Here is a 12929-nt window from a genome sequence, read left to right on the forward strand (position 1 = left end):
AAAAAAAGAGAGAGACATAAATGAAGATTTATCTATGTTCTTATATCAGAAGGGCCAATATCAATAAGTCAGCCAGTTTTTCACAAATTCGTCCACATTTTTCAAATTTCTATCAAATTCCACCAGGTTGTTTTATCAAAACAGGTAGTATAATTCTGAAATTCACATGGTAATTGAAAGGACCTCATGCAGTTCATAAACATTTGAAACAGAATGTTATTAGATGATTTACATAGCCTGACTTCAATGTCTGTTGTAAAAGCTACAGTTATTAAGGCAATGCTCTATCATATGACAGAAAAGTAGATCCATGGAACTTATTGAAAAATATCAGAAGTTAATTTTCAACCAGATTAGAAAGGCTAGTTTGATATCAAAATGCAAAATAAAGAAACAGCAAAACAAACTCAAATTTGATAACAAAATCAAGTGTAAACTAGACATAATTGTAGCTTATAGGAGGGGATTATATTTTTTCTTTTGACTTAGACACCAAGTATTAAAAGCAAAAATGTTAAAAAAGAATATGTTTGCTCAATGCTTTGTTGCTAGTCAATGGCAGTGTACACATACCATTAGTCCCAACACTTGCGAGGCAGAAGCAGGTGGATCTCTGAAGTTTAAGGCTAACTTTTTCTATAGAGTGTATTCTAAGAAAGCCAGGTCCACACACAGACACCTTGCCTCAGAAAAAAAGAAAAGAAAAGAAAGGAAGAAATAAAGGAAGAAAGGAAGAAGGGAACAAGAAAAGGATGAAAAGAAAAAAGAAAAGGAATCATTTGAAATGATAACAGACAAAATATTTGTGAGAGGAAAATGTAAAGCCCATTCAAATTATCAAATCATGAGTAAATCAAAATGATTAAGATATGAGCTAATCATCTGAACACAATTCAGTATAACATATGAATAATAAATAACCATGAAGAAAGTACTCAAATGTTAGTCATTAGAGAAACACAGCTAACCCTGCAAGGTGCATCTATCCTCTCTAAACACCTATCAAAGTATTTAAAAGGGCTGAGTGAATTGAACATTATGGGGGCTGAGGATCCACTTGATTTACTGACAAATAGAAGTGTTGGCAAACAAATTAAAATGTGTCATTAACACAAGGGAAGAACAAAACTAATAATGAGGCAGATCAAAGTTTACAAGTCAGACATTATTTAGTTCCTATTATGTATACATTCTTTTTGCAGCTTACTTTGCAGCTTCTCTCATTAGAGAGGAAAGTTGAATCTGGCCTCCCTGGTGCATCTTTCTGTGGCTCAGAGAATGGGGGAGAAATAACATGGTGCAAGTTCAGAGATGGCTCCAGTCTTAGAAAATTTAGACATTATATCCTTGTCTTTTTTAACCCCAGTCACACAGTGAAAAGTCAGCCTGGGCTAACCTGATGGAACCTGAGATGTTCCTTCAGGGATTGCAAAGTTCACTTTGCATTCATACTCAGGTGGTCCCAGGACATTGGTGAAATGTGAGCTTAAATTTTTGAGCCACCCAGTCACTAAACACAAGCCAGGAATATGTGGTTATCCCTTTGAGCAACATGTTTTACTGTCAGTTAGAAAACAATAATTAGGCCAGGCAGTGGTGGCGCATGTCTTTAATCCCAGTACTTGGGAGGCAGAGACAGGTGGCTTTCTGAGTTCCAGGCAAGCCTGGTCTACAGAGTGAGTTTCAGGACAGCCAGGGCTACACAGAGAAACCCTGTCTTGAAAACCCAACCCAACCCAACCCAACCCAACCCAACCCAAACCAAACCAAACCAAAAACCCAAAAACCCAAAAACCCAAAAAACCAAAAAACCAAAAAACAACTAAAGAACCAGTAATTAATCTGTATAATCTTTAAAAATCTTGCAAGAGTGGTTCAGGTATTACATGATCAGAAAAATATGAATCATATTATTATGAGTATTATATCAGAAAAGTAGATAAATCAAAGTCTATACTCAGAAAACTTTATATCTATTAACTAGATATATATTATATTAAAATATAGAGCTGTGTGTGTGCGCTAGCGCACGTGTGTGTGTGTGTGTGTGTGTGTGTGTGTGTGTGTGTGTGTGTGTGTGTGTATCTGTGTACGCATGCATGGGGTTGTGCAACGAATAAAAAAAAAAACAAGACAGATCTCTGGTCACCAGGAGACTTGCAGAGTCACAAGAGTCTGCCTCCCAGTAGAATCCTTCAGGCCCCAGCTTGGAACCCTGCCCAACCACCCATTCTAGTTGCATCTACGCATCACCCAGCTGGTCAGCCTGGGACAGCCAGCAGAATTAGACCTGCTGGTGGCACCCCAGCTGTGTCTGACAGAAACACAACATGCAATGCAGGGTACACCCAGATCAGAGCCTGCAGAGTGAGTTCTGACTGAGACTATGGAAAACTCAAAAAGGAAAAAAGACAGAGACAGGGGAGGGTCAATGAGAGGGAAAGGATAGGAAGGAATGAAAGAAGGAAAATGAGGAAGGGAGAGGGGAAGAGGGATCTCCCAGATCATGTATGAAACAAATCCACATTCTTGGAATGTAATAGTTTGAATACACTCTAAGTTCTTAGATGACATTGGATCCTACATGCTAACCTAACATGAAAATTGAGGGCAGCTTGAAATTCCAGACATGTGATCAGATTATTAGATCTCTGATTGTTTGTTTCTTAAATCAGCTTAATGAGACGAAGAGGTTACTGAGTTCAAGTTAACCACATAAGCAACAGTTCAGTCAGGCATGCCTATTTTAGAAATCTGCAAATGGAAAGTGGCTATGAAGGTTATGGGAACTAATGCAGTTAGCTATAATCTGTGAATATAGCATTGACTACAAGAGGCACTCCAATCAAATTCTACAGGGATAGCACAATGATTACCTATGTATTAAGACTCCTCTGTGCTGTGTAGCTGCATCTGAAAAAAATTGAAGCATTTCTAACTAGAGGAAGAAGATAGGACCAGAATCCTGTTTATGTTACATAAAACTCTCAAGTCTTTAGAAACTCAAAAAACTACATTATACTTGTGTTGCTTCATCTTCAATGAGGGTACTCCTAACAGTAGAAACAGGGGCGGTTTCTGACTCTGTTGCTAGCCTTGCAGCCCCTTTCCTGGCTGCCTCAATAGGAGAGGGGTGTCTGGTATTACTGCAAATTGATATGCCAGGGCTGGTTGATATCAATAAGATTCTTCCCCTTTTCTGAAGGGAAATGGAGGAGCAGATGGGGTCATGAAGAACTGGGAAGAAAAGATGGGGGGAAAACTGTGTTCAGAATATAAAATAAATGAACTCATAAAACTGATAGAACTTGGCAATTTCAGACTCAGAGGTCTCAAGGCCTCTACCCAAATATCCAAGAGCTGAAAAAAAATTCAGGGCAGATGAAATTCTTCCAGGAAATTGTTTGGGCAGTGTGCTTCTGATGGCCCAGCTCTTCTGCTTCACTCATGCTGAAGTAGGTTTTAAGTCATCCATGCTATAGTAGAAACCTCATAAACTTAATAGGTCAACAAGCCTGACTTGAGTAGAGTCATTTTTTTAGCTTTTGGTCTCATATTTTCATTTATTTTTATATTTATTGTGTGTATATATTTCTGTGTATAATACAATGTGTGTGAGAGTGTCTGTGGAGATCAGCAAAAGGCATCAAATCCACTGGAGGTAGAATTACAGGTTGTTTTGAGCTACCAGACTTGAATACCTGGGACCAACAGCACATGGTTTCTCAGGAATAATATAGCACGTGCTCTGAGGTACTGAGTCATAGCTCTCCAACTTCCTTGAAAATATTATTTTTTAAGTTTAGGTACAGCAAACTGTGGAATGAAAGTAGAGAAATCAAGTAGTCATTATTTGTGCTCATTGGAGCTTCCCATAAATCACCATCTCACCCCAACCTGATTTGTTTAAAAATAATTTATTAACATATTAACAGATAATGGTCCAAACTGTCCACAGTTAAAATTAAGGTTCACTCTGGAGTATTATATGCATTTTAAGCATTGGGCAAACATATAATTGCATTTATTAATAACTACAATTAAAGATTTCTACAGAATGTTCACTTGCCTCAAAAACACTGGTGTTTTGAGCATTTTTTCCTCCTTCCTAATTTTGTAGCCATATTTTATATTCCATAACATAGCATTTTTATTCTTGTGCAAGTTTTGACAGAATGTGTCTTTCCATAGCACATTCTCTGTTTGCTAACAATGGATATAGGTTTCATGTCTTATAATCTTTTCCTTTAATCTACTTTTTTTTTATTTTCATTTTTTTTCTTGAGAAAATGTGGACTTGTCACTATTCTCAGGTGTTTTTATAGAGATTGTTCTCAAGCTAACAGCCTACTTGAAAAATGTTAGTTACTTGACAAATGATACTTCTGGGAATTTCAAAGCAGATAAAGAAGATTAATCATTAAAGGAAATTTAATAATTAAAAGATGTTAAGAGATTAGTAGACTGAAAGATTGCTGGAAACTTTAATTATTTAATAGTTATAGTGAAGTGGAAGTTTCTGGTTTCTTTGGAAATCAGTTATGTCAGATGCTATTTTGCTGGGGCAGACCAGTGAAAGGATGTTTTGCTGAAGGAGACACAGATAAAAGGATGTTATGCTAAAGCAGATATGTGGAAGAATGTTGAAACAGACACATAAGAGGATGCATGGTGTTTACAAAGAATATAAATATGGTCCCAGAGACAGTTGGAGGAGGCTCTGCCATTGGCTCATCTTGCCCTACCTCGTTACTCTTTATTGACGACATTCTTGTATTGTTTCACCTTATGTCGCATTGTTGACTTTCTCTTGTCGTGACTTCAGAGAGTAACTCACCAAAGAACATCTCCTGATATTTCTGGCACCTTCTTTCTGGTTCTATGGATTTGGAAGGACTAGAGGGGCCTCACAGTTTCTTTTGGATTCAACTGAAGTTGGTGATTTGTGAGTGGTGTTTGTTAAGTGGACTGGACTGCAGCTGCTGACAATGAAGATAGGAATAATCCCAAAGAATTCTTTTTAAACAGTTCCGCAACCTGGATTTACTGTTAATCTTTCTTTTCTACTACCTCTGGCGAGTGGGGGAATAGAAGGGAGTTTGAATTGTTTAGGAATCCTTATTAAAGTAGGTTTTGAAAAATCAAACCTATATTAAAATCTATTAGGAAACAGAAAAGTGGGACTCTAGATGAAATGTAGACACTGCTTTCCCATCATTGGCCTTCTCTGCTCTTATTTCTGCTCATTCACTTTTCAGAGGGACATATAGCTTCTGCAGTTAGTTAGCATAGTCTCAGGCTCTCATAGCAATGACCCTGTTGGTTTCTGTTATGAAAGAAAGAAATAGCCACAAATTTTGAGCACACATCAAATACTCTTCTTTTTTGTTTGTTTCTGTTTTTCTTTGCATTTTAGATTTTTCCCATTTTTCATCCTCAAATAAACTTACTAGAAGTTCATGGGTCAGATTGGCTGGACTCTTGGGCCTTCTTTCTTGCGAGGATTTAGTACAGTAGTTAAAAACTGAAGCTTGCATTCTTCTTTCTACTTATGTAACATTAATCTTTTAGGGTATGCTGTACTTATATTTTATATTCCTTTACTAGCTCATTCTTCTTGGTTGTTCCTAAGGTTTGAATATCTGTGTTCTCCAAAACTGATATAAAAACTGACTGACATTGAGATTCCAGTGAGTCATAGCTCATTGGGTAAAAGCAGTTTCTCTCAAACCTGACCACCTAAGTTTTTTCTATAGGGTTTAACATAGTAGACAGACAGACAGACAGACACACACATACATTCACATGCACACTCACATGCACATGTGCACACACAAACTCACATCCACACAAAAAAATTAAATGTAGTAAGAGAAATGTAATAAGAGAAAGAAAATAGAAATGCATTGCCATTGTAATTACATTATGTGGCAAGAGTTTTAAAAGTAAAAAAAAAAAAATGATGAACACTCTGTATGGTTCTCAAAATAAGTTAAATAATTACCCGTGCATGTTAGAGTCTAATATAGACATAAATCATGTAATCACATCATTATGAAGTTATAAAATGTGATAATTGCTAAGAAAAAATATATTTTATGAGAATAAGATAGGAAATTATTATTTAATTTGGGCATTTAATAAAATTTTTCTTAAAGCCAGTAAGTCTTACATATATAAGAATAGCTTACTAATGTGGTAAGAAGATATAACTCGTTACATCTCCTCTTCACTTCAGTCATCCATCGGAGAGGACTTCTAGCAGCCTCAGCTTGGGGGCTAACACCTGGGAGCTAAGGCAGATGCTCTCTGTTGACTGTCTTTAAAGAAGCCTCCTGACCATGCCCACCGCCTGACCATGCCAGCCAGCCAGCCACCTGAAGATCTTCTGAACCTGGGAACTTTGGCACCTGAACTTTCTTTGTAGTGTAATCTAGAGACTTGTTTTCAGTTTCTCCTGTGACTATAAAAACCCTGGTTTATTCTCAGTAAAGTGGAGCCTTGATTAGGACACAACTTGGCTTCGTGTTTTCTCTTTGCATTTCAAACCCTCTATTTCAGGTCCTTTATTCCCTCCTGGCTGAGTAGAACCCCGTTCTTGAAACTGCGGGCAGTTTCAATAACTCTTTTGCCACATTGACTCAAATCACACTTTCTTTGTCAGAAGAAACAAATCTTGTGGTTTGCGGATTGTATCTTGGGTAATCCGAGCTTCTGGACTAATATCCACTTATCAGTGAGTGCATACCGTGTGTGTTCTTTTGTGATTGGGTTACCTCACTCAGGATGATATTCTCCAGGTCCATCCATTTCCCTAAGAATTTCATAAAATTATTCTTTTTAATAGTTTAGTAATACTCCATTGTGTAAATGTACCACATTTTCTGTACCCATTCCTCTGTTAAGGGACATCTGGGTTCTTTCCAGTTTCTGGCTATTATAAATAAGGCTGCTATGAACATAGTGGAACATGTGTTCTTATTACATGTTGGAGCATCTTCTGGGTATATGCCCAGAAGTGCTATAGCTGGGTCTTTAGATAGTACTCTGTCCAATTCTCTGAGGAACCACCAAACTGATTTCCAAAGTGGTTGTACCAGCTTGCTATCCCACCAGCAGTGAAGGAGTGTTCTTCTTTAAGAAGGAAGACCAAAGTGTGGATGCTTTATTCCTTTTTAAAAGGGATAACAAGATACCCGTGGAAGGAATTGCAGAGACAAAATATGGAAACTGAAGGGGGGATAATCCAGAGACTGCCCCACCTGCGGATCCTTCCCATATACAATCACCAAACCCAGACACTATTGTGTATGCCAGCAAGTACTAGCTGACAGGAGCCTGATATAGCTGTTTCCTAAAAGGCTCTGCCAGTGCTCGACTAATAGAAATATGGAGGCTCACAGCCATCCATTGGACTGTGCACAGGGTCCCCAATGAAGGAGCTGGAGAAAGGACCCAAACAGCTGTAGGGTTTGCAGCCCCCTAGGAGGAACAACAATATGAACTAACCAGTACTCCCAGAGCTCCCAGGGACTAAACCACCAACCAAAGAGTACACATGGTGGGACTCATGGCTCCAGCTGCATATATAGCAGAGGATGGCCTAGTTGGTCATCAATGGGAGGAGAGGCCCTTGATCCTATGAAGGCTCTATGCCCCAGTGTAGGGGCAAGGCCAGGAAGCAGGAGAGGATGGGTAGGTGAGCGGGGGAAGGGTAAGGGAATATTTTTTTCTGGAGGGGAAACCAGGAAAGGGGGATAACATCTGAAATGTAAATAAAATATCTAATAAAAATATTAAAAAAAGAAGAAAGAAATCACAGCAAATTAGTTTTAAACTATGTAACCTTGGTTGTGATTTTATATCTTACTAGTCTTGACATAGTTACCAATTTTGCATCTTGATATCATAATACTAAAATTCAAAACTACTTTAATAAGTTTGTTAAAAAGTCCAAATTTTGTTTTGTGATTCCAGAAATATACTAGAACAATTTTTCCTTTTTATATTTGATGACCTTTGTGGAGAGAGATTGAATTGACTAATAAAGACAGAAATAAGAATTAATGCCATAACTGAGGAGAAATTACTGCATTAAGTTCCCTGGGCTATGACATAGGATGAAGATGTCCCTGTCTCCTCCCTACACAATACAGCAGTGCATGCTAGAGCACCCTCAGCACCTCTTTATTATTATTATGTTATATATTGTACTGATTTAAAATTAAGTATATGTATATTTATATATATATATACATGCCTGATACATATATATATCAACACTGTATATCTTTTAAATTTTTTTCCATAGTTTATACAGACTTACTACATTATAAGTTAAGGTGTCTTTAAGATAATTGAATTTTTTAACATTTTAATTTTTAATCTCTATTGCTTCAAATGAGATGTGGGGAAGCCTGATATGAATCTTTTTAGAACTGGATGCTCTTTGGCAGAAATCAGCACATTTCTCTAAATTTATGACAAATAGAAGGTTTAATTTTGTAAGGTAATAAGTAAGATTCCATGTATTGTCCAAGAAGGGAGTTGAAAGAGCCAAGTCAAATGTGGAGGCTGCACGAGTTAGATCATTTTTATTCTGCACAATATCAAAGTGCCACAAACTTTCCCTAATGTAAGAAAAATTTAAAATACAAGGGTGTCCTAGTTTCACATCTATTTCTAGAGTAAAATAACCTTAAACATCAACTTAAGGGAAAAAGAGCTAATGTTATCTTACAATTTTAAGTTAGAGCCTATGGAAGCAAGAGCTTAGAGCAAACCTGCTTACATCACATCCATTACAGCGGCGATAAGTAAGGAACGCATGCCTACCTACTGCCTTACTGGCTGTTTTCACTTGAGTATAGTTCAAAGACTATACTCAGGGTACAGCTTTCTACCCCAAATACTCAATTGAGAAAAGTTCTTCACATACTAACTCTTACTGAGATTCTTATGAGGTGATTGATGCAGGTTTTGTTAAGTTAGTAATTCAAAGCATCAGAGAAAAAAATTGGAATACAAAGGAGGTGAGGAACAGTTCTTAACAAGTGAATTGTTGAAAACAAATTAACTGAGAAACAAGTTACAGTCTGGATAAACAGATGCCTATACATTCCATCACAAAACAGCACATTGTCTGAAGCACTGATCTCCAGTTTTCTCTGTGCAAGCAATAGAAGCAGGAGTATAGAGACGTCAGATCAATGTCAGGGGCAAGGCTATATGAAGACAGGTCTGCCTATAATGTGTCTATGCTATGCCAGCATCATAAAAGTCTTTACTGGTCTTTTTCATGCTGCTTGTGTTTATCCACATACTCAGCTGCGCACTGACCCATCCTGGCAGTAGATAAACAGGACATATCTACTTTCATTTCCTAAATTCCCACCTTTATTCTCTTCCTTCCTGTTCTTCTCCTCCAGCATTGCAAATACCCCACCTATCTTGCAGTTTTTATGCTTTTCTTTTTCCTTCCTTCTATATACCAACTATTCATAATCTATGGTTTATTAACCTGGGAATTGTGTTTTAAAAATGAGACGGGAGGAAAATTCGTAGTTTTCCATTTAAATTCCTTTCTTTACACAGAACTGTGCTGACACACTTAAAACATACCCAGACAACTTTTATGGAAACACCTGGTCATAAAAATCTCAGTCCTTCAATTTTATTCATGGGCAATGATAATTGCTGAGAGACTTTTGTTCAAATAAAATATGTCACTCTAAATCTAGGCTAGCTAGACAGGCTAACTCAAGTTTAACTCTAACATTTATCTTATAGAAATTTCCCCTGACCCCCAAATTTTTGTTATTCAGTTGTTTGTTAAACAATCAGTTTTCACATTCTTAATAGAACCATCAGTCATTGTGATTAATGAAAAAAAATGGATTCTTGATGACTCAAGTTTTTTTATTGGTTCCATTAAAAATAATGACACATTACAACCATTGAAAATCTTGGTTAATACTTAATAATAGTCACTGTAGATAATAAAGATCATATGCATTCACAAAAGTGAATATAGTAAATTATAGTTCCCTGATTTAAAAATTCCTTATTAATTACCCCTGGACATTTCATAATGCCATGATTTTTTGTAGGTAATTTAGAGTACAGAAAACCTGGCACTGTCTTCCTCAACCAGAAATATATAGGAAATGGTCAAAAGACCAGATGGAAATAAATGAAATTAGAGAACTTTGGACAGAGTTGTATATCCAGAATGAAGCTCCAATTGTTATAGGAACATTTCTAACTTAAACAATTGAAGAAAACACAGGTTTTAATACATTCAAGATTTTCTGACTGTGTATATAAGGCCAAACCTGCAACATGAGTGTATTTGACTTAAAACCATTAAACCTCAGCACAATCATTAAAGGCATTGATTTAATGTCACCCTGCAACTTTGGACATAGCTCCTCAAGATCAATTTAAAATCTAAAAAATGGTACTAGGATAAAAAGAACAAGACATTCTTGCATATATAACCTCAGCAAATATTATATAGTTCTTAGACATTGTTTTTCTGTTACAACAATGTGACATTTAAAACTAGCTCTTTATATTATGTTTTTTTTTCGTTCTATAGATATCAATAGTCTTGAAACATGGACTTGAATATTCACTAAAATTTCATATAAAAATGATGTCAGAGGTTGATAACATAGCTCAATTTGTAAACTGTTTACCTCATAAGCATGAGGCCTTTAATTTGATCCCTAGCTATCAAATAAAAAGCCTTATAGGTATGGTTGTTTGTAATTCCAGTGCTGGGTACATTAACAGTTAGGAATCCTGGTTCTCACTAGCCAGAAAGCTAGTCTAGCCTAATCATTGAGCCCTAAGTCCCAGTGAAAGTCTCTGTCTGAAGAAAACAAGATTTTCAGCTCCTGAGGGTCAATACCAAAAGTGATTGACTTGTGCCCCCAGCCTCCCACCCCAACCCACATACACATTTGTATACTAATATTTTGTTTTTGTTAGGGTTTCTATTGTTGAGATAAAACTGCATGACCAAAAGCAATGTTGGGAATGAAAAATTTATTTCATCTTGCACTTCCAGGTCTGTTTCTGAGATACTCATATCAGAAACTCAAGCAGAGCAGGAAAGTAGAAGCAGAAGCTCAGAGAAAAGCCATGGATGTGTCCAGCTTAGTAGCTTCCCTTCCATGATGTCCTTAGTGTGTCTTCCTAAAGTTTTCAGGATCACCATTTCAGGGCTGGCACCATCCACAGTGACTGAGCCATTCCACCTCAATTATTAAACAAGAAAATGGTTAGGATGACCCACAGGCCAATTTGGTGGAGGCATTTTTCCAATTGAGCTTCATTCTTCTAATAACTGTTATTGTTGTCAAGTTGACATAAAACTAGCCAGTATCTGATACTCAAAATGACATTCTCAATATTTTAGGGAGCTCCAGAAAAAAAGATAAAATTAGGGACAAATATAATAATAATACTTAGAAATTCTTATTTGTATTAATGAGAATATAAATCACCTCATCTAAAATTAATTTTTAAATTGTGAGTGAATGTTTGTCCAAGTGGAGTAGACATAACTTTTCAAAAGTTGTTTGAATACTTTTGAATTTGTGGAATGAATAGATACAATCTCGCATTTAGACTCTGAGAAAGCAACAGATACTTACTTTAATTTTAAGTAGTTTAAAGTTTATAGTTTTCTGATAATATTTGGTAAGATAAGTTTAAAAATAATAATAATGGATGTCTCCTGAACATTCAAACACATTCTGAACATCATCAGATGTTAAAATATCCATTTTTCCTTTTAAGCCCTGGCTTTTAGAATGACAAATATGAGCCCAATTATTTACTATTAAACACCTAGGTCACATGCTTTGGCTTATTCGCTGACTAGCTTCTAACCTATTTAACCCACTCACACTATTCTATGTCTAGCACTTGGTTAGTACCTCTCCTTCTCTCTAGCCTGCTTCTTCTTTTGAATAGTCTTCAGTAACTCCTCTGCCTCTCCCTCAGGAAATTGCTCCAATCTCTTCACAGCTCTCCCTGCATATCCTTTTATTTTCTCACTATTTTCTCGAATCCTGCTAGTGTCCCCCCTCCTTTTTCCTGCCTCAGCTCATTAGCCATCACCTTGTTTATTGATGGGTGATGCTTCTAAGAGATTCTCTTTAGGATCAGATTTGAAGAACAAAAGAATCTGACAAAAATCTTTGCCAAGAACACCACATGTGGTTTGATGCAAAACTTGACTTAGTCACCATTATGGCCAGAAATATGCATCCATTATCAGTGAAATGTCCACCCACACCTTACCAAGATAACTGCTGTTTATATGATTACCATACTTTCAAAAATTTCTCAGTAAACACAGATAAAGTAAAATTACCATTTATGAATAAATGTTAATCTCTGTGGTTACCAAGAATTAGAAGAAATGCCTCTTTTGATTATCAGTAAATGAAGCTATCCTTCACAAAAGATGCTTGCTAGCTTAACCCTCTGGCAGATGCCCATAATTAGGGTTAAAAGAGTGACTGCTTCCTTTCTAGAAAGTTGGAAATAATTTAGGAAAGATGAAATATTTGAGTCAGAATTGCAAAATTACAACATAGGCATCTAGAAGAAGTCATTTAGGCCATGGGAAGATAGCTCAGCCAGTTAAGGTCCTACTGCATAGTTATAAGGACACTGAGTTTGGAATTCCACTCATCTGTGAAGAAAAATCTGGCTGTGGATATACATGTCAATGACCTGAGCACTGGTAGATGAGACAGAAATATTCACAAAGTTCATTGTCCTAGCTGGCCTTGTCAATTCAATGAATTCTTGGTTTAGTGAGGAAACTGTCAAAAATAATAAGATACAGCCGGGCGGTGGTGGCGCACGCCTTTAATCCTAGCACTTGGGAGGCAGAGGCAGGCGGATTT

General features: G+C 36.7%; 1 long non-coding RNA gene across 1 annotated transcript in view; it reads left to right on the plus strand.

Moving 5' to 3' along the window:
• The window catches only part of LOC116073536, an 83547-nt gene extending 77199 nt beyond the window's left edge, over positions 1 to 6348 (plus strand). Inside the window, exon 9 of the long non-coding RNA XR_004111862.1 lies at positions 6239 to 6348. This is a non-coding gene — a long non-coding RNA (uncharacterized LOC116073536). The remainder of the gene's footprint in view (positions 1 to 6238) is intronic.
• Positions 6349 to 12929: the final 6581 nt, after the last annotated feature.

The sequence above is a fragment of the Mastomys coucha genome, unplaced genomic scaffold (assembly GCF_008632895.1).
Source record: "Mastomys coucha isolate ucsf_1 unplaced genomic scaffold, UCSF_Mcou_1 pScaffold23, whole genome shotgun sequence".
NCBI lineage: Eukaryota > Metazoa > Chordata > Mammalia > Rodentia > Muridae > Mastomys > Mastomys coucha.